Below are 27,047 nucleotides of genomic sequence, written 5' to 3'. Positions count from 1 at the left end.
TATATAATGTATGGAGGGGGGGTGTATATAATGTATATGGGGGTGTATATAATGTATGGAGGGTGTATATGTATGGAGGGAGGTGTATATAATGTATGGAGGGGGTGTATATAATGTATGGAGGGGGGTGTATATAATGTATGGAGGGGGGTGTATATAATGTATGGAGGGGGGTGTATATAATGTATGGAGGGTGTATATAATGTATGGAGGGGGGGTGTATATAATGTATGGAGGGGGGTGTATATAATGTATGGAGGGGGGAATAATGTATGGAGGGTGTATATAATGTATGGAGGGGGTGTATATAATGTATGGAGGGGTGTGTATATATTGTATATGGGGGTGTATATAATGTATGGAGGGGGGTGTATATAATGTATGGAGGGGGTGTATATAATGTATGGAGGGGTGTATATAATGTATGGAGAGGGGTGTATATAATGTATGGAGGGTGTATATAATGTATCGAGGGGGTGTATATAATGTATGGAGGGGTGTGTATATATTGTATATGGGGGTGTATATAATGTATGGAGGGAGGTGTATATAATGTATGGAGGGGGTGTATATAATGTATGGAGGGGGTGTATATAATGCATGGAGGGTGTATATAATGTATGGAGAGGGGTGTATATAATGTATGGAGGGTGTATATAATGTATCGAGGGGGTGTATATAATGTATCGAGGGGGTGTATATAATGTATGGAGGGGGTGTATATAATGTATGGAGGGGGTGTATATAATGTATGGAGGGGGTGTATATAATGTATGGAGGGGGTGTATATAATGTATGGAGGGGGGTGTATATAATGTATGGAGGGGGTGTATATAATGTATGGAGGGGGTGTATATAATGTATGGAGGGGGTGTATATAATGTATGGAGGGGGGTGTATATAATGTATGGAGGTGGTGTATATAATGTATGGAGGGGGTGTATATAATGTATATGGGGGTGTATATAATATATGGAGGGGGGTGTATATAATGTATCGATGAGGTGTATATAATGTATGGAGGGGGTGTATATAATGTATGGAGGGGGTGTATATAATGTATGGAGGGGGGTGTATATAATGTATCGAGGGGGTGTATATAATGTATGGAGGGGGTGTATATAATGTATGGAGGGGGAAATAATGTATGGAGGGGGAATAATGTATGGAGGGTGTATATAATGTATGGAGGGGGTGTATATAATGTATGGAGGAGGTGTATATAATGTATGGAGGGTGTATATAATGTATGGAGGGGGGTGTATATATTGTATATGGGGTGTATATAACATATGGAGGGGGTGTATATAATGTATGGAGGGGGGTGTATATAATGTATGGAGGGGGGGTGTATATAATGTATATGGGGGTGTATATAATGTATGGAGGGTGTATATGTATGGAGGGAGGTGTATATAATGTATGGAGGGGGTGTATATAATGTATGGAGGGGGGTGTATATAATGTATGGAGGGGGTGTATATAATGTATGGAGGGGGGTGTATATAATGTATGGAGGGGGTGTATATAATGTATGGAGGGGGGTGTATATAATGTATGGATGGGGGAATAATGTATGGAGGGTGTATATAATGTATGGAGGGGGTGTATATAATGTATGGAGGGGTGTGTATATATTGTATATGGGGGTGTATATAATGTATGGAGGGGGGTGTATATAATGTATGGAGGGGGTGTATATAATGTATGGAGGGGGTGTATATAATGCATGGAGGGTGTATATAATGTATGGAGAGGGGTGTATATAATGTATGGAGGGTGTATATAATGTATCGAGGGGGGTGTATATAATGTATGGAGGGGTGTGTATATATTGTATATGGGGGTGTATATAATGTATGGAGGGAGGTGTATATAATGTATGGAGGGGGTGTATATAATGTATGGAGGGGGTGTATATAATGCATGGAGGGTGTATATAATGTATGGAGAGGGGTGTATATAATGTATGGAGGGTGTATATAATGTATGGAGGGGGTGTATATAATGTATCGAGGGGGTGTATATAATGTATGGAGGGGGTGTATATAATGTATGGAGGGGGTGTATATAATGTATGGAGGGGGGTGTATATAATGTATGGAGGGGGTGTATATAATGTATGGAGGGGGTGTATATAATGTATGGAGGGGGTGTATATAATGTATGGAGGGGGGTGTATATAATGTATGGAGGGGGGTGTATATAATGTATGGAGGGGGGTGTATATAATGTATAGAGGGGGTGTATATATATATGAGGGGTGTGTATATACAGTGCCTTGCGAAAGTATTCGGCCCCTGGAACTTTTCAGCCTTTTCCCACATATCATGCTTCAAACATAAAGATACCAAATGTAAATTTTTGGTGAAGAATCAACAACAAGTGGAACACAATTGTGAAGTTGAACGAAATTTATTGGTTATTTTACATTTTTGTCGCAATTCAAAAACTGAACAGTGGGGCGTGCAATATTATTCGGCCCCTGTAACTTAATACTTTGTTGCGCCACCTTTTGCTGCGATTACAAGTCTCTTGGGGTTTGTCTCTATCAGTTTTGTACATCGAGAGACTGAAATTCTCGCCCGTTCTTCCTTGGCAAACAGCTCGAGCTCAGTGAGGTTTGATGGAGATCATTTGTGAACAGCAGTTTTCAGCTCTTTCCACAGATTCTCGATTGGATTGAGGTCTGGACTGTGACTTGGCCATTCTAACACCTGGATACGTTTATTTGTGAACCATTCCATTGTAGATTTTGCTTTATGTTTGGGATAATTGTCTTGTTGGAAAACAAATCTCCATCCCAGTCTCAGGTCTTTTGCAGACTCCAACAGGTTTTCTTCTAGAATGGTCCTGTATGTGGCACCATCCATCTTCTTATCAATTTTAAACATCTTCCCTGTCCCTGCTGAAGAAGAGCAGGCCCAAACCACGATGCTGCCACCACCATGCTTGACAGTGGGGATGGTGTGTTCAGGGTGATGAGCTGTGTTGCCTTTACATCAAACATATCGTTTGGCATTGTTGCCAAAAAGTTCGATTTTGGTTTCATCTGACCAGAGCACCTTCTTCCACATGTTTGGTGTCTCCCAGGTGGCTTGTTGCAAACTTTAAACAACACTTTTTATGGATATCGTTGAGAAATGGCTTTCTTCTTGCCACTCTTCCATAAAGGCCAGATTTGTGCAGTGTACGACTGATTGTTGTCCTATGGACAGACTGTCCCTTCTCAGCTGTAGATCTCTGCAGTTCATCCACAGTGATCATAGGCCTCTTGGCTGCATCTCTGATCAGTCTTCTCCTTGTCTGAGATGAAAGTTTAGAGGGACGGCCGGGTCTTGGTAGATTTGCAGTGGTATGATACTCCTTCCATTTCAATATGATCGCTTGCACAGTGCTCCTTGGGATGTTTAAAGTTTTGGAAATCATTTTGTATCCAAATCCGGCTTTAACCTTCTCCACGGACCTTCCTGTTGTGTTCCTTGGTCTTCATGATGCTCTCTGTGCTTCACACAGATCCCTGAGACTATCACAGAGCAGGTGCATTTATACGGAGACTTGATCACACACCGGTGGATTATATTTATCATCATTAGGCATTTAGGACAACACTGGATCATTCAGAGATCCACAATGAACTTCTGCACTGAAAGGAAAGGGGCCGAATAATATTGCACGCCCCACTTTTCAGTTTTTGAATTTCCACAAAAAATTAAAATAACCAGTAAATTTCATTCAACTTCACAATTGTGTTCCACTTGTTGTTGATTCTTCACAAAAAATTTACATTTGGTATCTTTTTGTTTGAAACATGATATGAGGGAAAAGGTTGAAAAGTTCCAGGGGACTGAATACTTTCGCAAGGCACTGTAACATATGGAGTGGGTGTATATAATTTATGAAGGTCTGCACCATAAATAACAAGACCTACACAATTGTTTCTATTTACGCCACTAACTCCAAGCCTGACACCCTGGCAGCAGTGGCAAAGGTTAAAAAAAGGCACCCTGGTCGTCTGCGGGTACAAATCGATCTAATGGTCAGAGATAAATGGTTATTACAGGACATCCAAAAAGCCACGATAGGGAACATTACCTCGCCGGACGACGCCCCATCTCCTGCCAAATTACAGAGGGATACAACTACCCGACATATTCCCCATGGAGAGTAAATAACTAATTACATCACATAACATTAGGCCCCAATTACAGGACATACTGAAGGAATTCTTCACAATAACAGCCCTGTTGTGTCCGTATCTACAGTATGGTGCGCTCACAAAGCCGACATCCGGGGTAAACTGCTCCAAATAGGGTCCCTGTCACGGATCCCTTACTCTGTGGTGTCACTAATTTGTCACGTGTCCGCTCTCAGCATGTGGCTTGGGGTTGTGCCTGCAAGGGTTAATCTATCTCCCCACTCTCAGTCCAGCATTCAACCTCTTTGCTATGCTGTAATGGGAGCATAAATCACACCGACCCAGGGCACACACCCGCTCATATACACTGCCACCACTCACCGAATACACGGGCGATGAGTCCCGGAAATATTAGTACTAATAATGTCTATCTCTCACAAGGCTCACACACCTTAGGCTATGGATTCTTTTAGAACATTCAAGGTTCAACTTGTTAAAGTTTTATACTTTAATACAAAAAAGGTTCAGTGCTTACAATAAGAAAAGGTATAAAAATATGATAATAAAAAGACATACAACTTATGCAAAACAGTATAAAATTAACAGGAGAAACTTACAGAAATTATCTAACTGGTAGTTTGCTTTCTGCTCCCTGGGGGGGGGATGGAGGGTGAATGGAGTTGGTGGAACACATCAGCGTCTGCTGCCCTCACATGTCAACACGTCTCTCTGTATACAGCCCTAATTTATAGCTTTGGTCTGGAGGTCAGGTTTCTAGACCAGCCCCTCAGGTTAATATCATAATTACTTGTTTTTTGATTGGACCACGGCCGTGCCCTCCAATATATATATTATTTTCTCTTGAGATCCTTTGTGTAAAGGTTCTCACAGGGATACTATCAGGCCGTAATTAACATCTCTCTTCCAAGAGCTAGGAGGTGTCAAATGTGTCTTTCTTCTTGGCTTCCAGCAGGACCCCCTGGTGAGATTGGGGACAGAAGTCTACTTGTCCCAGGAAAATACATACTAACACCTGGGTGAGACCTGCAGCCTTCAGGACAGATGTTCCTAGTCACACAATACCTATACATAAGGTCACTGCAAGTTAGGCTACTTTCACACATCAGGTTTTTCGGTGCATGCCGATTCCGGCGTCGCGCCGCAGCGCCGGATCCGGCTTAATTTGTAAAAACCGGATGGGACGGATCCGTTTTTCAGCCGGATCAAATGTCCGGATCCGGCGAGAAACCGTATCCGTCCCATCCGGTTGGCATCCGTTTCATCCGGTTTTTGACGAATCCGGTTTTTAAAAACGCCCCCTGACAGGCTAAAAATGTGATAGGCTCTCTGAAAACTATATATACAGTGTTCCTACAGCCCATCTGTGACAGGTTGGAGAGGAGTACATACAGAGCAAGATGGACGGCATTATTGCGAAGATTCTGCAGAACAACGTGGATTTCAATGTGGAGGCGAATAGACTGAAAGCAATTGTTCTTGAGAAGGAGCGAGAGAGACAGCGCATCATGCGTCTGCACCGACGCCGTTTGTGGATCCACTCCATCACGGCACAGAGAATGACGCGGGGAGTCTTTTCTACTTTATACATGGAGCTACGAGGAGAGACAGAGAAGTTTTTCAGCTATGTGCGGATGAAAGCGGAGAACTTTGATGTATTGGTGGATCGCATTGAACATCTAATAAGGAGTGATACCTATTGCAGAGTCTCTATTACACCGGCTGAGCATCTGATGGTCACTCTTCCTTAAGCATTCTTTTTGGATCTACTCTTGTAGCGCACTTTCATCGATTGATATTTTGAATTAGTAGTAATTTCTGCCTTGCTTTTGTTCAGATTCCTTGCTACTGGGGAATCCCTTTTGTCACTACATTTCCAGTTCAGACTGGGAATTTCAACCATATCTGGAATAGTGAGGCACACTTGCTGTGCACTGTGGGACTCTTTGCACGATGATTTTATTCCACATCCCACAATGCAGACTTGTTTGGAAGTAGCTGACAGATTCCTGGAAGTGTGTCAGTTTCCCAATTGCTTGGGCGCGGTGGATGGGAAACATATCCGTATCGTGAAACCGGCTGGTTCTGGATCTGAATATTTTAACTATAAAAAGTACTTTTCCATCGTGATGATGGCCATCGCCGATGCGGATTACAAATTTGTAGCGGTGGATATTGGGGCGTATGGCCGCTCTAATGATTCGCAAGTTTTCAAACTGCAATGGGGCGGCATTTGTATGGAGAAACCTTTCAATCCCCCCCCCCCCTCAAGACCACTGCCTCAAACCTCAGAGCCACCAATGCCTTTTGTTTGTGTTGGGGATGAAGCCTTTCAGCTTTCAGAACATCTTTTGAAACCCTACTCCAGCCGTGGTTTAAACAATACTAAAAGAATTTTCAACTACCCACTCACATGTGCACGGAGAATGGTGGAGTGTGCGTTTGGGATCTTAACCGCCAAATGGAGAGTTCTCCTGACATCCATTAACTTGAAGACAGATACTGTGGATGAGGTAGTGTGATATCCAAGGAACAGGTTTCCATTGAGGACCACTCTGAAGAGACCACCTTGGCTGATTATAACAACATAACGTATGTAGAAGTTCTGCGACTGTTTTCCGAATTCGGGATCAATTCGCAGAATATTTCACCTGAAGGAAGAATAGACTGGCAGGATGAGAGAGTTTGAACAATTTGTCTTGAAAGTAGTAACAAGTTTTTTACCTTTTACCCAAGTTGTGTACCTGTTTGGGTGGTACCCAAAGTATTTTACTTGTAACCAATAAACCTTGTTTTACCCAAGTGTTATCTATACCTTATAAAGAAAATATAAATTGGCTGCAAACAACACAATTTTATTAAACATTTTTTTAACACAACAAAAACACCCCCCAAAAAACTATAGGTTAGAATAAGTCGGGGTGGAGATAGTGCTGGAGGAGCTGTCAGATAGGGACACTTCGACAGTGGGAGTGTGGAGAGAGGAATGTGTTGGTGGTGGGGAAGGATCAATAGGTAGTGGTGAAGGGGTGGAGAAGGCAATTGAGCGGGTGGACAGGAAAGTGGGATTGGGGTTAGGAATTTGGTAGGATGGAGGGGTGTAGGTGATGTTTTGGGAGGATTGGGAAGCAGAAGCAGTGATGGGTGGAGAAGAGGGTTGGGAAGGAGGTGAAAGAGGCTGGTGGTAGTGGGCAGGGAGAGGAGGTGCGGATGAAGTAGATGGGAAGTGGTATGGGTCAGGATCATCATATTGGTCAGAATGGTGGGAAGGGGCACGGGCGGGACACTGGTAGTCTGGCTGGTGGGACGGGGCACGGGAACGCTGGTAGTGTTGTGGCTGGTGGGACGGGGCACGGGTACGATGTGGGTGATGGTGAGGTTGGTGGGATGGGGCACGGGCAGGTTGGTGGTACGGGTCAGGAGGATGGCAGTGTCTGTAGTGATGGACAGTGGAGGAAAGGGGGGCAGGTGCAGGATGGGTGGCAAGAGTCTCGGCTTTTGAGGCAATGAGCGCTAGAGTAGACTGGCAGGATTCCATTACTTGCATCTGCTGAGAAGTAGAGAGCGTCTCCATTTGCTCGAGTACCGACTGGAAAAAAGTGTTTGGTGACTGTCTTGCCTCTGAACGCATCGTTAACAGAAGTGTATGCATCTCGAGTATACTTTTATTTATTAAATTGAAACCTGCAGCCATTTGCTCAGACAAAACTTTGAGACAGTTCTGGAAGGATGCGTTCAGGTGTAAGAACTTGGGCGCATAACTCTGTACCTGACCCCTCTGCCGATGGCACCCCAAAGCTACAGGTGTACTAGAGGTGGCAGCAGCAGAGGGGTGGGGTACAGGAAACGCTATATCCTCACCAGGAGATACATGCAATGGAACCGGCCAGGATGCTCCAGCGCTCGCGGATGGGACAGAGGGATCCGATGTGTGGGAAGGTGCAGAGTGGGAAGGTGCAGAGGGGCCGGGACTGTTGAAGTGTCCCTCGGTGGCGGCCTCCTGAGGGATCGCCCCAGAAGGGTTCAACTCTGCTGTAGGCTCCCGAGTGCTCCCGACGGTGCTGTGGAACAAAAGAGAAAAACAAACAATATACTGTCATTGCATGGCCCTGGCTGAAAGAGCAAAAGCGGTTTAGACATGTAAAACATTGGTTGGGTACATGTGGTTGGTTGGGTACATGTGGTGGGTAATATTTACCTTCGGATCACCATCGTTGACCTGAGGAATGACAGGGCTTCGGCAGACTTGTATCTGCTCCTGCGTCCTCCAGATCCACTCAGGGCCCGCATCTCTTTGTTGAGCTCCTTCTTAAAGGGAACCTGTCACCCCAGTTTTTCACTCGGAGATAAAAATACTGCTACATAGGGCATGAGCTGTGCTTTACAAAAGTGTTTTTTTTCTACCCTGATTCCCCACCTAAGCTGCCGAAATTACTTACCAAAGTCGCCGTTTTCGCTTGTCAATTATGCTGGTCTGGTCATAGGGGCGTGGTGACAAAGCTGTTTCTTCCCCCAGATCTTGCTTAGGTTTCCGTTGCTGGCGTAGTGGTTTGCGACTGCGCAGGTGACGAAAAACAGCGCGCTCTGCGCTATATCCCTGGTGATCGGTGGGGGCGGCCATCTTCCTGTGGCCGCGCGTGCGCAGTTGGAGCGCTCTGCTGCCCGGGGCTTCAGGAAAATGGCCGCGGGATGCCGCGCGTGCGCAGATGGGGATCGCGGCGGCCATTTTCCTGAAGCAGAGTTCGCATCTCGGCTTCAGGAAAATGGCCGCCGCGATCTCCATCTGGCCGCAGAAACACACATACATACAGACATACATACATACAGACACAGAGACACACATACATACAGACACAGAGACACATACATACAGACATACATACATACAGACACACATACATACAGACACACATACATACAGACACAGAGACACACATACATACAGACACACATACATACAGACACAGAGACACACATACATACAGACACAGAGACACATACATACAGACACATACATACAGACACACATACATACAGACACACATACATACAGACACACACATACAGACACACATACATACAGACACACACATACAGACATACATACAGACACAGAGACATATATACATACAGACACATACAAACAGACACACACATACAGACACAGAGACACACATACATACAGACACACATACATACATACTGACAAACATACAGACACACACATAGTTACATACATACAGACACACACATACATACAGACATACATACAGACACAGAGACACACATACATATGTCGGGGTCGTAAAACGACAATTACCCTTCCTTCACCAGTCATTCCAAATTAATATGTGTGCAGGGCATCTGGTACCGGATAAGAATAAATCAGACAGGTAGCTGGTTCAAACTTAGTTAATGCCCCGTGCATCCACACATGTCTGCAGCGGTCACACCAACTGGCTTTATTCTAAAATATACAATACTATATTGAGTGTTAGGGGAAGGCGTGCATTAGGCGGGGTTTAAGCTAGCATCCAGTCTTCCTGATTTGTTCTGACGTCTTCTGGTGAATCCTCCCTTTCTTCACATTCCTTTAGTTTCGTTTCCAAAGAAATGACTTAACCCTTCGGTCACTAACCTGAAACGAAACTGAACACTGGCAACCATCTTTAAATACAATTACATATGCATTAGCTAGCAGATAGGAAAAACTTATTGTTTCACAGTATAAGAGTATAAAAGTACAAAGGTATATATAAGAAAGTATATTTTCACCTTGACACATACAGACACAGAGACACATACATACATACTGACACAGAGACACACATACATACAGACACACATACATACAGACACAGAGACACACATACATACAGACACAGAGACACACACATACATACAGACATACATACAGACACAGAGACACACACATACAGACATACATACATACAGACACACACACATACATACTGACACAGAGACACACATACATACAGACACACATACATACAGACACAGAGACACACATACATACAGACACAGAGACACACATACATACAGACACACATACATACAGACACAGAAACACACATACATACAGACACACATACATACAGACACACATACATACAGACACAGAAACACACATACATACAGACACACATACATACAGACACACATACATACAGACACAGAAACACACATACATACAGACACACATACATACAGACACACACATACAGACATACATACATACAGACACAGAGACACATATAAATACATACACACATACATACAGACACACATACATACAGACACAGAGACACACAGACATACATACATACAGACACAGAGACACACATACATACAGACACACATACAGACACACATACAGACACACATACATACAGACACACATACAGACACACATACATACATACTGACACACATACAGACACACACATAGTTACATACATACAGACACACACATACAGACATACATACAGACACAGAGACACACACATACAGACACACATACATACAGACACAGAGACACACATACATACAGACACAGAGACACATACATACATACAGACACACATACATACAGACACACATACATACAGACACACACACACATACAGACATACATACAGACACAGAGACATACATACAGACACACATACATACAGACACACACATACAGACATACATACAGACACACACATACATACATACAGACACAGAGACACATACATACAGACATACATACAGACACACACATACATACATACTGACACAGAGGCACACATACATACAGACACACATACATACAGACACAGAGACACACATACATACAGACAGAGACACACATACATACAGACACACACATACAGACATACATACATACAGACACACACATACAGACATACATACATACTGACACAGAGACACACATACATACAGACACAGAGACACACATACATACATACAGACACACATACATACAGACACAGAGACACACATACATACAGACACAGAGACACACATACATACAGACACACATACATACAGACACAGAAACACACATACATACAGACACACATACATACAGACACAGAGACATATACATACAGACACACATACATACACACACACATACAGACATACATACATACAGACACAGAGACACATATACATACAGACACACATACATACAGACACACATACATACAGACACACATACATACAGACACACATACATACAGACACACACACATACAGACATACATACATACAGACACAGAGACACATATACATACAGACACACATACATACAGACACACATACATACACACATACATACAGACACAGACACACATACATACATACACACACACATACAGACATACATACATACAGACACAGAGACACATATACATACAGACACACATACATACAGACACACATACATACAGACACAGAAACACACATACATACAGACACACATACATACAGACACACATACATACAGACACAGAAACACACATACATACAGACACACATACATACAGACACACACATACAGACATACATACATACAGACACAGAGACACATATAAATACATACACACATACATACAGACACACATACATACAGACACAGAGACACACAGACATACATACATACAGACACAGAGACACACATACATACAGACACACATACAGACACACATACAGACACACATACATACAGACACACATACAGACACACATACATACATACTGACACACATACAGACACACACATAGTTACATACATACAGACACACACATACAGACATACATACAGACACAGAGACACACACATACAGACACACATACATACAGACACAGAGACACACATACATACAGACACAGAGACACATACATACATACAGACACACATACATACAGACACACATACATACAGACACACACACACATACAGACATACATACAGACACAGAGACATACATACAGACACACATACATACAGACACACACATACAGACATACATACAGACACACACATACATACATACAGACACAGAGACACATACATACAGACATACATACAGACACACACATACATACATACTGACACAGAGGCACACATACATACAGACACACATACATACAGACACAGAGACACACATACATACAGACAGAGACACACATACATACAGACACACACATACAGACATACATACATACAGACACACACATACAGACATACATACATACTGACACAGAGACACACATACATACAGACACAGAGACACACATACATACATACAGACACACATACATACAGACACAGAGACACACATACATACAGACACAGAGACACACATACATACAGACACACATACATACAGACACAGAAACACACATACATACAGACACACATACATACAGACACAGAGACATATACATACAGACACACATACATACACACACACATACAGACATACATACATACAGACACAGAGACACATATACATACAGACACACATACATACAGACACACATACATACAGACACACATACATACAGACACAGACACACATACATACAGACACAGACACACATACATACAGACACACACATACATACAGACATACATACATACAGACACACATACATACAGAAATACATACATACACACATACATACAGACACACACATACAGACATACATACATACAGACACATACATACAGACATACATACATACAGACACACACATACAGACATACATACATACAGACACAGACACACATACATACAGACACACATACATACAGACACAGAGACACACATACATACAGACACAGAGACACACATACATACAGAGACACACATACATACAGACATACATACAGACACACATACATACAGACATACATACATACAGACACAGACACACACATACATAGACACAGAGACACACATACATACAGACATACATACATACAGACACACATACACAGACATACACACATACATACAGACACAGAGACACACATACATACAGACATACATACATACAGACACACACACATACAGACACAGAGACACACATACATACAGACTACAGACACAGAGACACACACATACAGACATACACACACACATAAATACAGACATACACACATACATACAGACACACATACATACAGACATACATACATACAGACACAGAGACACACATACATAGACACAGAGACACACACATACAGACATACATACATACAGACACACACACACAGACATACACACATACATACATACATACAGACACACACACATACAGACACAGAGACACACATACATACAGACTACAGACACAGAGACACACACATACAGACATACACACACACATAAATACAGACATACACACATACATACAGACACAGAGACACACATACATACAGACATACATACATACAGACACCGAGACACATATACATACAGACATACATACTGACACACATACATACAGACACACACATACAGACACACATACATACAGACACAGAGACACATATACATACAGACATACATACAGACACACACATACAGACACACATACATACAGACACAGAGACACATATACATACAGACATACATACAGACACACACATACAGACATACATACATACAGACACAGAGACACATATACATACAGACACACATACATACAGACACAGAGACACACATACAGACATACATACAGACACACATACATACAGACACACACACATACATACAGACATACACACATACATACAGACACAGACACACATACATACATACAGACACCGAGACACATATACATACAGACATACATACTGACACACATACATGCAGACACACACATACACACATACATACAGACACACACATACAGACATACATACATACTGACACAGAGACACACATACATACAGACACAGAGACACACATACATCCAGACACACATACATACAGAGACACATACATACAGAGACACACATACAGACATACATACATACAGACACAGAGACACATATACATACAGACACAGAGACACACATACAGACACACACACACAGAGACACATATACATACAGACATACATACATACAGACACACACACATACAGACACAGAGACACACATACATACAGACACAGAGACACACACATACAGACATACATACATACACACACACACACACACACACATACATACATACAGACATACATACATACAGACACAGAGACACACATACATACAGACACACACACATACAGACACACATACAGACATACATACAGACACAGAGACACACATACATACAGACACACATACATACAGACACAGAGACACACATACATACAGACATACATACATACAGACATACAGACACCGAGACACATATACATACAGACATACATACTGACACACATACATGCAGACACACACATACAGACATACATACAGACACACACATACAGACATACATACATACTGACACAGAGACACACATACATACACAGAGACACATACATACAGACACACATACATACAGACACACATACAGAGACACACATACATACATACAGACAGAGACACATATACATACAGACACAGAGACACACATACAGACACACACATACAGACACACATACATACAGACACAGAGACACATATACATACAGACATACATACAGACACATACATACAGACACAGAGACACATATACATACAGACACACATACATACAGACACAGAGACACACAGACACACATACATACAGACACACATACATACAGACACACATACATACAGACACACATACAGACATACATACATACAGACACACATACATACAGACACAGAGACACACACATACATACAGACATACATACATACACACACACATACATACAGACATACACACATACATACAGACACACACACATACAGACACACACATACAGACATACATACAGACACAGAGACACACATACATACATACATACAGACACACATACATACAGACACACACACACACATAGTTACAGACATACATACAAAGAGAGAGAGAGCAAAATTATTTAAAAAAGCATATATATTTACCTCAGTGCGCTGCCGACGGGAGGGAGGGCTCCCAGAAGACATGGTTTGGCTCCGCTCTCTGGCAGGTTTGGCTCCGCTCTCTGGCAGGTTTGGCTCCGCTCTCTGGCAGGTTTGGCTCCGCGCTCTGGCAGGCTTGGCTCCGCTCTCTGGCAGGTTTGGCTCCGCTCTCTGGCAGGTTTGGCTCCGAAGGGCCGGATCCGGTAGACGTTTTTTCCAGACGCAGGAATCGGAATTTTAGCCGGTTGAAAAACAGAAGGAACGATGGGCCATGCGGCGCAATCCGGCGCTAATACAAGTCAATGGGGAAAAACCAGTTCCGTTTTTTTTTTTTTTTTTTTACCGGTTCCGGTTTTTCTCTAAAGAGCCGTAAACAGCCGGCATTAAAAAACCTGAGGTGTGAAAGTAGCCTTAGATTATACTCCCCCAGGGGCGGTCCAGTGCGGTCTGGGTCCGATGGGTTCGCGGGTCCGGCGCCTCCCATCTTCTTACGATGACGTCCTCTTCCTTCTGTTGCGGCTCTGGAGCAGGCGTACTGATCTGTCCTGTTGAGGGCAGCGTAATGTTCTGCAGTGCGCAGGCGCCAAGAAATGTCAGAGAGGCTCAGCGCCTGTGCACTGCAGTACTGTGCTCTGCCCTCAACAGGGAGATAAAGTACACCTGCGCCGGAGCCGCGACAGGAAGCGAGGAGGACGTCATTGTAAGAAGATGGGAGGCCCCGGACCGCCCCTGGGTGAGTATAATCTAACCTCTTTTTCTCCTCTTTCAGGATACATCGGGGGCTTATCTACAGCATTACAGAATGCATTACACAGTGCTGGAGATAACCTAATATTTTGCCCGCTTTGTTTCCCTGCCAGTAATATTTGGCTTTGCTTTTCTTTAAAGGGAATCTGTTGCCTCATTTTTCAGATATAACCTGCGGCCCCCGGCATCAGGGGCTTATCTCCAGCATTGTGTAATGCATTCTGTAATGCTGTAGATAAGCCCCCGATGTATCCTGAAAGATGAGAAAAAGAGGTTAGATTATACTCACCCAGGGGCGGTCCCGCTACGGACTGGTCTGATGGGCGTCGCGGTCCGGTCCGGGGCCTCCCATCTTACACATCTTATACATCCCAATAACAGACGACTGGGCTGCCCCTCAGTGGTGAGGTATTATAGGGCAGCCATATTATATATCCCAATAACGGAGGACTGGGCGGACCCTCAGTGGTGAGATACTATAGAGCAGACATATTATACATCCCAATAACGGAGGACTGGGCGGACCCTCAGTGGTGAGATACTATAGAGCAGACATATTATACATCCCAATGACAGAGGGAGGACAGAGCTGCCCCTCAGTGGTGAGGTATTATAGGGCATCCATATTATACATCCCAATGACAGAGGGAGGACAGAGCTGCCCCTCAGTGGTGAGGTATTATAGGGCAGCCATATTATACATCCCAATGACAGAGGGAGGACAGAGCTGCCCCTCAGTGGTGAGATACTATAGAGCAGCCATATTATACATCCCAATAACAGGAGGACTGGGCTGCCCCTCAGTGGTGAGGTATTATAGGGCAGCCATATTATACATCCCAATAACGGAGGACTGGGCTGCCCCTCAGTGGTGAGTTATTATAGGGCAGCCATATTATACATCCCAATAACAGAGGACTGGGCGGCCCCTCAGTGGTGAGGTATTATAGGGCAGCCATATTATACATCCCAATAACAGAGGACTGGGCTGCCCCTCAGTGGTGAGGTATTATAGGGCAGCCATATTATACATCCCAATAATGGAGGACTGGGCTGCCCCTCAGTGGTGAGGTATTATAGGGCAGCCATATTATACATCCCAATGACAGAGGGAGGACAGAGCTGCCCCTCAGTGGTGAGGTATTATAGGGCAGCCATATTATACATCCCAATAACGGAGGACTGGGCTGCCCCTCAGTGGTGAGGTATTATAGGGCAGCCATATTATACATCCCAATAATGGAGGACTGGGCTGCCCCTCAGTGGTGAGGTATTATAGGGCAGCCATATTATACATCCCAATAATGGAGGACTGGGCTGCCCCTCAGTGGTGAGGTATAGGGCAGCCATATTATACATCCCAATGACAAAGGGAGGACTGGGCTGCCCCTCAGTGGTGAGATACTATAGAGCAGCCATATTATATATCCCAATAACAGAGGGAGGACAGAGCTGCCCCTCAGTGGTGAGGTATTATAGGGCAGCCATATTATACATCCCAATAACGGAGGACTGGGCTGCCCCTCAGTGGTGAGGTATTATAGGGCAGCCATATTATACATCCCAATAACAGAGGACTGGGCTGCCCCTCAGTGGTGAGGTATTATAGGGCAGCCATATTATACATCCCAATAACAGAGGACTGGGCGGCCCCTCAGTGGTGAGGTATTATAGGGCAGCCATATTATACATCCCAATAACAGAGGACTGGGCTGCCCCTCAGTGGTGAGGTATAGGGCAGCCATATTATACATCCCAATGACAGAGGCAGGACAGAGCTGCCCCTCAGTGGTGAGGTGTTATAGGGCAGCCATATTATACATCCCAGTAACGGAGGACTGGGCGGCCCCTCAGTGGTGAGGTATAGGGCAGCCATATTATACATCCCAATAACGGAGGACTGGGCGGCCCTTCAGTGGTGAGGTATTATAGGGCAGCCATATTATACATCCCAATAATGGAGGACTGGGCTGCCCCTCAGTGGTGAGGTATAGGGCAGCCATATTATACATCCCAATAACGGAGGACTGGGCTGCCCCTCAGTGGTGAGGTATAGGGCAGCCATATTATACATCCCAATGACAGAGGGAGGACAGAGCTGCCCCTCAGTGGTGAGGTATTATATGGCAGCCATATTATACATCCAAATAACGGAGGACTGGGCGGCCCCTCAGTGGTGAGGTATTATAGGGCAGCCATATTATACATCCCAATAACGGAGGACTGGGCTGCCCCTCAGTGGTGAGGTATTATAGGGCAGCCATATTATACATCCCAATAATGGAGGACTGGGCTGCCCCTCAGTGGTGAGGCCTAGGGCAGCCATATTATACATCCCAATGACAGAGGGAGGACTGGGCTGCCCCTCAGTGGTGAGGTTTAGGGCAGCCATATTATACATCCCAATGACAGAGGGAGGACAGAGCTGCCCCTCAGTGGTGAGGTATTATAGGGCAGCCATATTTTACATCCCAATAACGGAGGACTGGGCTGCCCCTCAGTGGTGAGGTATTATAGGGCAGCCATATTATACATCCCAATAACAGGACTGGGCTGCCCCTCAGTGGTGAGGTATTATAGGGCAGCCATATTATACATACCAGTGACGGAGGACAGAGCTGCCCCTCAGTGGTGAGGTATTATAGGGCAGCCATATTATACATCCCAATAACGGAGGACTGGGCGGCCCCTCAGTGGTGAGGTATTATAGAGCAGCCATATTATACATCCCAATAACGGAGGACTGGGCGGCTCCTCAGAGGTGAGGTATTATAGGGCAGCCATATTATACATCCCAATAATGGAGGACTGGGCTGCCCCTCAGTGGTGAGGTATAGGGCAGCCATATTATACATCCCAATGACAGAGGGAGGACAGAGCTGCCCCTCAGTGGTGAGGTATTATAGGGCAGCCATATTATACATCCCAATAACGGAGGACTGGGCTGCCCCTTAGTGGTGAGGTATTATAGGGCAGCCATATTATACATCCCAATAACAGAGGACTGGGCGGCCCCTCAGTGGTGAGGTATTATAGGGCAGCCATATTATACATACCAGTGATGGAGGACAGAGCTGCCCCTCAGTGGTGAGGTATTATAGGGCAGCCATATTATACATCCCAATAACGGAGGACTGGGCGGCCCCTCAGTGGTGAGGTATTATAGGGCAGCCATATTATACATCCCAATAACGGAGGACTGGGCGGCCCCTCAGAGGTGAGGTATTATAGGGCAGCCATATTATACATCCCAATAACGGAGGACTGGGCTGCCCCTCAGTGGTGAGGTATTATAGGGCAGCCATATTATACATCCCAATAACAGAGGACTGGGCGGCCCCTCAGTGGTGAGATACTATAGGACAGCCACATTATACATCCCAATGACAGAGGGAGGACTGGGCTGCCCCTCAGTGGTGAGGTATTATAGGGCAGCCATATTATACATCCCAATAACGGAGGACTGGGCTGCCCCTCAGTGGTGAGGTATTATAGGGCAGCCATATTATACATCCCAATGACAGAGGGAGGACAGAGCTGCCCCTCAGTGGTGAGGTATAGGGCAGCCATATTATACATCCCAATGACAGAGGGAGGACAGAGCTGCCCCTCAGTGGTGAGGTACTATAGGGCAGCCATATTATACATCCCAATGACAGAGGGAGGACAGAGCTGCCCCTCAGTGGTGAGGTATTATAGGGCAGCCATATTATACATCCCAATGACAGAGGGAGGACAGAGCTGCCCCTCAGTGGTGAGGTATTATAGGGCAGCCATATTATACATCCCAATGACAGAGGGAGGACAGAGCTGCCCCTCAGTGGTGAGATACTATAGAGCAGCCATATTATACATCCCAATAACAGGAGGACTGGGCTGCCCCTCAGTGGTGAGGTATTATAGGGCAGCCATATTATACATCCCAATAACGGAGGACTGGGCTGCCCCTCAGTGGTGAGGTATTATAGGGCAGCCATATTATACATCCCAATAACGGAGGACTGGGCTGCCCCTCAGTGGTGAGGTATTATAGGGCAGCCATATTATACACTCACCGGCCACTTTATTAGGTACACCATGCTAGTAACGGGTTGGACCCCCTTTTGCCTTCAGAACTGCCTCAATTCTTCGTGGCATAGATTCAACAAGGTGCTGGAAGCATTCCTCAGAGATTTTGGTCCATATTGACATGATGGCATCACACAGTTGCCGCAGATTTGTCGGCTGCACATCCCAAAGATGCTCCATACAAGGCAGGATGGATCCATGCTTTCATGTTGTTTACGCCAAATTCTGACCCTACCATCCGAATGTCGCAGCAGAAATCGAGACTCATCAGACCAAGCAACGTTTTTCCAATCTTCTACTGTCCAATTTCGATGAGCTTGTACAAATTGTAGCCTCAGTTTCCTGTTCTTAGCTGAAAGGAGTGGTACCCGGTGTGGTCTTCTGCTGCTGTAGCCCATCTGCCTCAAAGTTCGACGCACTGTGCGTTCAGAGATGCTCTTAGGCCTACCTTGGTTGTAACGGGTGGCGATTTGAGTCACTGTTGCCTTTCTATCAGCTCGAACCAGTCTGCCCATTCTCCTCTGACCTCTGGCATCAACAAGGCATTTCCGCCCACAGAACTGCCGCTCACTGGATTTTTTTTCTTTTTCGGACCATTCTCTGTAAACCCTAGAGATGGTTGTGCATGAAAATCCCAGTAGATCAGCAGTTTCTGAAATACTCAGACCAGCCCTTCTGGCACCAACAACCATGCCACGTTCAAAGGCACTCAAATCACCTTTCTTCCCCATACTGATGCTCGGTTTGAACTGCAGGAGATTGTCTTGACCATGTCTACATGCCTAAATGCACTGAGTTGCCGCCATGTGATTGGCTGATTAGAAATTAAGTGTTAACAAGAAGTTGGACAGGTGTACCTAATAAAGTGGCCAGTGAGTGTACATCCCAATGACAGAGGGAGGACAGAGCTGCCCCTCAGTGGTGAGGTACTATAGGGCAGCCATACTTGAACAACTGAGGTTGATGTGGAATGATAAAGATAACACATTAAATAGAAATCGAGAAACATAAAATCCCCAAATGTATTGTTTTTTTTATTCATATATCATTGCTGGGCCGAACCCCGGTGATGATAAAAAAATTGTGTCTGCCACCAACGGTGGAAGCGGCGCTGGGAGTGTGGAGCATTCTGATCAATAACCTGCTTACTATCAATTTGGTGCTCTCTAGAGCCCCCATAGAGACTTTGGAGCGGTGTATCCCAGACCTCAAAATTCAGAACTGGAAATCCCTAGGAATACTATTGGTTGGGGATATGTACGAAGAAGGGATATTGTTGTCCTTCTCTATGATCAAAGAGAAATTCCAGCTTCCACATAAAGATCATTATAAATATCTACAAATTAGACATTTTCCCCAGGGAAAGAAAAATATTATATTTTCACAACCCTCCAAATCATATGCAATTCTCCTCGCTCCAGTGCGGCAGATGAGAGCGCTGTCTGTAGGCCACAACCATGTGCTGGAGGAGACTTCCCCTCTCTGGACTCGTATCTCCACAAATGGGAGACTGATCTACGGGATCACCCCAGGTCAATGGCGGACATCCTTGATGATAGGGGCACCGTTCACCTGGAGAACGCCAGAAAGCTGCTGTACAGGTGGTACTTCACACCACACAGATTGTCCCAGGTCTACCGCAGCTCCCCAGATGTGTGCCGCAGGTGCAGATATGTTACATGTCTGGTGGGATTGCCGTAAGGAGGAGCGGCTCTGGGACGCAATCTCCCATTGAATGTCCCAGATTAGTGGCATCCCAATAAAGATTGGGAAAGAGCAGGCGCTTCTGGCCACTGACCTGTATTCGATCCCGTGCCAGCTCCGGACAGTGATTACGCACATTCTCACAGCTACTAGAATTAAAATCACAGGATATTGAAAAAACCCCGAATGTCCGCCATTGACTGAGATCGTGGCATTGGTGAGTGACAATTGTCTATCAGAGAAGAGAATGGCTTCATCCACCAATAACACAACATCACATCTCAGGAGATGGGACAGCCGGCCGTCATTCACACTACACACTGAGCACCGAGATGTAATAGAGCCATTCATAGTGTTACACGGATAGAATCATCTGTTGTCACCTACCCTTTCCCCTATAATATTTAGATATGTTAAATTATTATTATATTTAGCCGATTAATGTTTTGAGGAAATTTCTGTAACAATGCACATTGACTGGAGGCTAAATGGTTGTTAATATGACTTTATTTAAATTTAATAAAACGTTTATGGTTAAAAAAAAAAAATACAGTGTGTCCGTAAAGTCATGGTGCACTTTTATAGTTTACATTTTGGCGCCCTTTCTCTGGCCCAATCATATCAGACCTGTTCATGAGGAGAGATAACAAGAACCAAACAAACAACACAAACTCATTTAAGCTGCTGCTGCGCCCCCAGTCAGATTAACCCCTGATAAACTGAACTCTGATGAATACACTGGCAGGTCGGTGACATCAAGCTTATGCCAGCTGTGTGGTTTTCCATGCCAGTCGAGATGTGCACTGTACAGAGGAAAGTTCAGTGTGTTCTGTGGCTCGCTAAATTCGAATCTGTGACCAAAGTGCTACGTGAATATCGGTGTGTTTATAACGAAGTGCCACCACATAGGAACAGGGATAAGCAGTTGAAGGACACCGGCAGTTTGGTGGAGAAACCCCCGTGATAGGCCCATTTGTTTTCGCAGAGCGGTCTGTGACGGCAAACACGTATCTTGACATGTTGGAATTGTATGCAGTGCCGCCATTTCCAGAAGGTGTCATCTTTCAACAGCATGGCGTTCCTCCACACTACGCCAACATTGTTCGTGAGTTTCTGGATAGAACATTCCTCCGGCGGTGGATAGGCAGGGGTTCTGTCAAGCCATGGCCACCACGATCCCCGGATCTGACGCCCTTAGGCTATGTGCACACGTAGGAAATGTGGTGCAGAATTTTCTGCACTAAATCTGCATCTCCTGGCAGAATCCGCAGCTGCGTTTTTGATGCGTTTTTTATGCAGATTTTACCACTGCGGATTTCTATTAATGGAGGGGTGCAGAAACGCTGCAGAAACGCACAAAAGAAGTGACATTCACTTCTTTGAAATCTGCAGCGTTTCTGCGCAGATTTTTCTGCACCATGTGCACAGCTTTTTTTTTCACATTGATTTACATTGTACTGTAAATCACAGTGCAGATCTGCAGCGTTTCTGCAGCAGAAAAATCTGCAGTTCTGCACCAATTCTGCACTAAATCTGCATCGTGTGCACATACCCTTAGACTTTTACTTTTGGGGTTATGTGAAGCAACGTGTACAGTGAACGTATCAACGACATTAATCACTTAAAACAGAGAATCACAGACGTTATTCACTCTGTTAGACCAGATGTCCTTACCCATGTGTGGAAAGAACTTCACTGTCGTTTGGATGTGTTTAGGGCAACAAATGGAGCCCACATCGAACTGCACTGAATAGGTGTGAAACTGGGAGAGTTTTTCTTTTATTTGGAGCAGATTTCACATTTCTATCGTTTTTTTGTTGCTTTCCAGTGACTGGTCAAAAGTGCACCATGACTTTACGGACACACTGTATAATGTATGGATAGGGTGTATATAATGTATGGAGGGGTATATATAAAACGCAAGGAGGGGGGTGTATATAACGCAAGGAGGGGGGTGTATATAACGTAAAGAGGGGGTGTATATAACAAGGAGGGGGTGTATATAACGTATGGAGGGGGTGTGTCAGAAAATAGGAAGAATGTTTTGTCCCAATTACACTTTTGGAACTTTCCACTGCATTTGGTGAAACAAACGCAAAGCCCCTATTGCAGGCACATGCCTGTGAGTGATGACAGCCCCTTCGCCTGAGAAATAAGCAGCTTTTCCCCTCACTCTGCCTGCATGTAACCCTACACTCCTCCCCTCGACCCAATTCATGTCTTGCCTAATGGAGGCTCTCTGTAAGAAAATACAGGTGAAGCGTCTGGTATCAAGTGCATATTACCCCCAAGCCAATGGTTTGTGTGAGCGCTTCAACGGTACCCTCAAACAGATGCTACACATGCTGGTTGAGACCCAAGGACGCGACTGGGAGCGGTACCTCCCACACCTGCTATTCCCTTACCGAGAGGTTCCACAGGCCTCAACGGGTTCTCCCCCTTCAAGCTCCTGTATGGCAGGCGAGTCCGGGGACCCCTTGGGTTGGTAAGGGAATCCTGGGAAGTAGAGCTGAACCCTTCAGAAGTGTCCATAGTGGAGTATGTCATGCGCTTCCGTGACAAAATGCAGACCTTGACGCAGTTGGTGCATGACAACATGGCGCAGGCTCAGGCTGATCAGAAGCACTGGTACGACCAGAACGCCTGGGAGCAGACTTACCAGGTGGGTCAGAAGGTGTGGGTGCTGGTCCCCGTACCAAAGGATAAGCTTCAGGCAGCATGGGAAGGCCCGTACGTCGTCCACCAACAGCTCAACCCAGTCACCTACGTGGTCACTCTTGACCATGCCCGGGTAGGCGCAAAGCTTCCACGTCAATATGATGAAGGCTCATCAAGAACGGGAAGCCTGCGTCCTACCAGTCTGCAACCTGCCCAAAGACAGGGAGGAAGACCTCCTCCTGGACATGCTGGCCCAAGCCAAGGCCGGTGGGTCCATTGAGGACGTGGAGGTAAGTGCCTTGCGAACTGAACCCCAGTGATCGCAGCTGCGAACCATACTAGAACACTTAAGGGCCATGTTTACCAACAGACCTAGAGGAACTGAGTTAGCGGTCCACGAGGTGTACATCGGGAATCATGCTACGGCGGACACCCTATCGGATCTCCGACGAGGTGCAACATGTTATGCGCCAGGAGATCGATGAGATGTTACAGCTGGGGGTGATTCAACGGTGCAAGAGCGCGTGGGCCTCACCTGTACACTGTTCCAAATGATTCTGCACAAAGAGTTTCGGAGTGATAAGGTTAGAATTTTTTTGTTTGTCATTTAAACTCATTGATGGTGATGTGTGTCAGGGCTCTTTATATCACTGAAAGCAATTGCAGATACCTGTGCACATTAGTTTGGCAGGTGTGTCCAAATAAAGGCAAGACTACTTAAGAAGGCTGTTCCACATTATTAAGCAGCCTACATTTTTTGCCAAAATGGGAAAGAAAAAGGATGTGTCGGCTGCTGAGAAGCAACAAATTGTGGAGTATTTAGGTCAAGGCATGACTACAATCAACATTGCCAAGACACTTCATCATGATCATCGCACAATCAAGAAGTATGTAGCTGATTCCCAGCACACACATGTGCGTGCTGATAAGGAAAAATTGAGGACTCTTTCCAACAGGCAATTGCGTAAGGTTAAAAGAGCAGCTGTAAAAATGCCTTGTCATAGTTTTTGAAGTTGCTGGTGTCTCCAACGTCCCCAGAACAACAAGATGCAGGGTCCTTCAGAGGTTTGCAGCTGTGCGTAAGCCATCCTGTCGACCACCTCTATCCACTGCACACAAGCAGAAACGGCTCCAGTGGGCCAAACGATACATGAAGACTGACTTCCAAACTGTTTTGTTCACCGATGAGTGCCGTGCAACGCTCGATGGTCCAGATGGATGGAGTGGAGGATGGACACCCCATGAAAACACGGCTAAGGCGCCAACAAGGAGGAGGTGGAGTAATGTTTTGGGCTGGAATCATGGGGAGAGAGATTGTCGGCCCCTTTATGATCCCTGAAGGGGTAAAGATGAACTCCATTATCTATGTGGAGTTTCTAAAACAACTCTTCCTGCCATGGTTCAAGAGGAAGAACCGTGCTTTCCGCAGCAAGATCATTTTCATGCATGATAATGCACCGTCTCATGCTGCAAAAAACACATCTGCATCTCTGGCTGCTATGGGCATAAAAGAGGACAAACTTATGGTGCGGCCACCATCTTCCCCTGACCTCATCCCCATTGAGAACCTCTGGAGCATCATCAAAAGGAGTGTCTATGATGGCGGGAGGCAGAACACATCTAAGCAACAGCTCTGGGAGGGGATTCTGTCCACATGCAAAACAACTGAAGCAGAAACCATCCAAAAACTGACAAATTCAATGGACGAGAGAGTTCAGAAGCTTCTTTCCAACAAGGGTCCTATGTGCAAATGTAACATCACCTAGAATAAAGTTTTCACTTGAAAACTGATTTCATTTTGTAATAAGCCGATAATGCTATAACTTCACAACTGACCATTTTTTGGTTCAAAATAAAATAAAAAAGGTTGAAAACTCTGCTGTGCATAATAATTTGGAACATGCATTTTGAGTTTTATTTTTTTTAAAAGATACTGTTTTCATAGGCAGTTTGTTCCAAAACATTGCAATTATACTAGAATAGTAGATGACTGGAAAATAACAATGACTGCAATTCAGATAGGTAATTTAGAGAAAATATGAGGAAAAATTATTTGCATAATAATTTGGAACACAGTGTAGTCCTGGTGCCAAAGAAGGATCGGACCACTCGGTTCTGTGTGGACTACAGGGGGCTCAACAACATCACCGCCTCTGATGTGCACCCAATGCCGCGCATCGAAGCACTGCTTGAGCGGTTAGCAAATGTGAAATACATGTCCATCATGGATTTGAGTCGGGGATACTGGCAGATTCCCCTGAGCCCCGAGACGCAGAAGTCCACCTTTATCACCCCATTCGGACTGTACAAGTCCACAGTCATGCCATTCAGCATGAAGAATGCCCCTGCCACATTTCAGAGGATGGTCAACCACCTGCTTCAGGAACTGGAGAGATACCCGGTGGCGTACTTGGATGACATTGCCGTCTTCAGCTGGGAGGAGCACCTGCAGCATCTCTAGGAGGTGCTGGGGCGCATCAGCCAAGCACACTTGACCATCAAGCCGGGAAATTGCCAGATGGACATGAGAGAGGTCCACTACCTGGG

General features: G+C 44.9%; 1 protein-coding gene across 1 annotated transcript in view; it reads left to right on the top strand.

Moving 5' to 3' along the window:
* Positions 1 to 27,047, top strand: part of LOC143781256 (uncharacterized) — a 177,364-nt gene that overhangs the window by 72,163 nt on the left and 78,154 nt on the right. The gene's annotated exons all lie outside the window — the stretch shown is intronic.

The sequence above is a fragment of the Ranitomeya variabilis genome, chromosome 6 (assembly GCF_051348905.1).
Source record: "Ranitomeya variabilis isolate aRanVar5 chromosome 6, aRanVar5.hap1, whole genome shotgun sequence".
Taxonomy (NCBI): domain Eukaryota; kingdom Metazoa; phylum Chordata; class Amphibia; order Anura; family Dendrobatidae; genus Ranitomeya; species Ranitomeya variabilis.
Note: the sequence above shows the minus strand (reverse complement) of the source record. Positions and strands in the feature narration are given on the sequence as shown.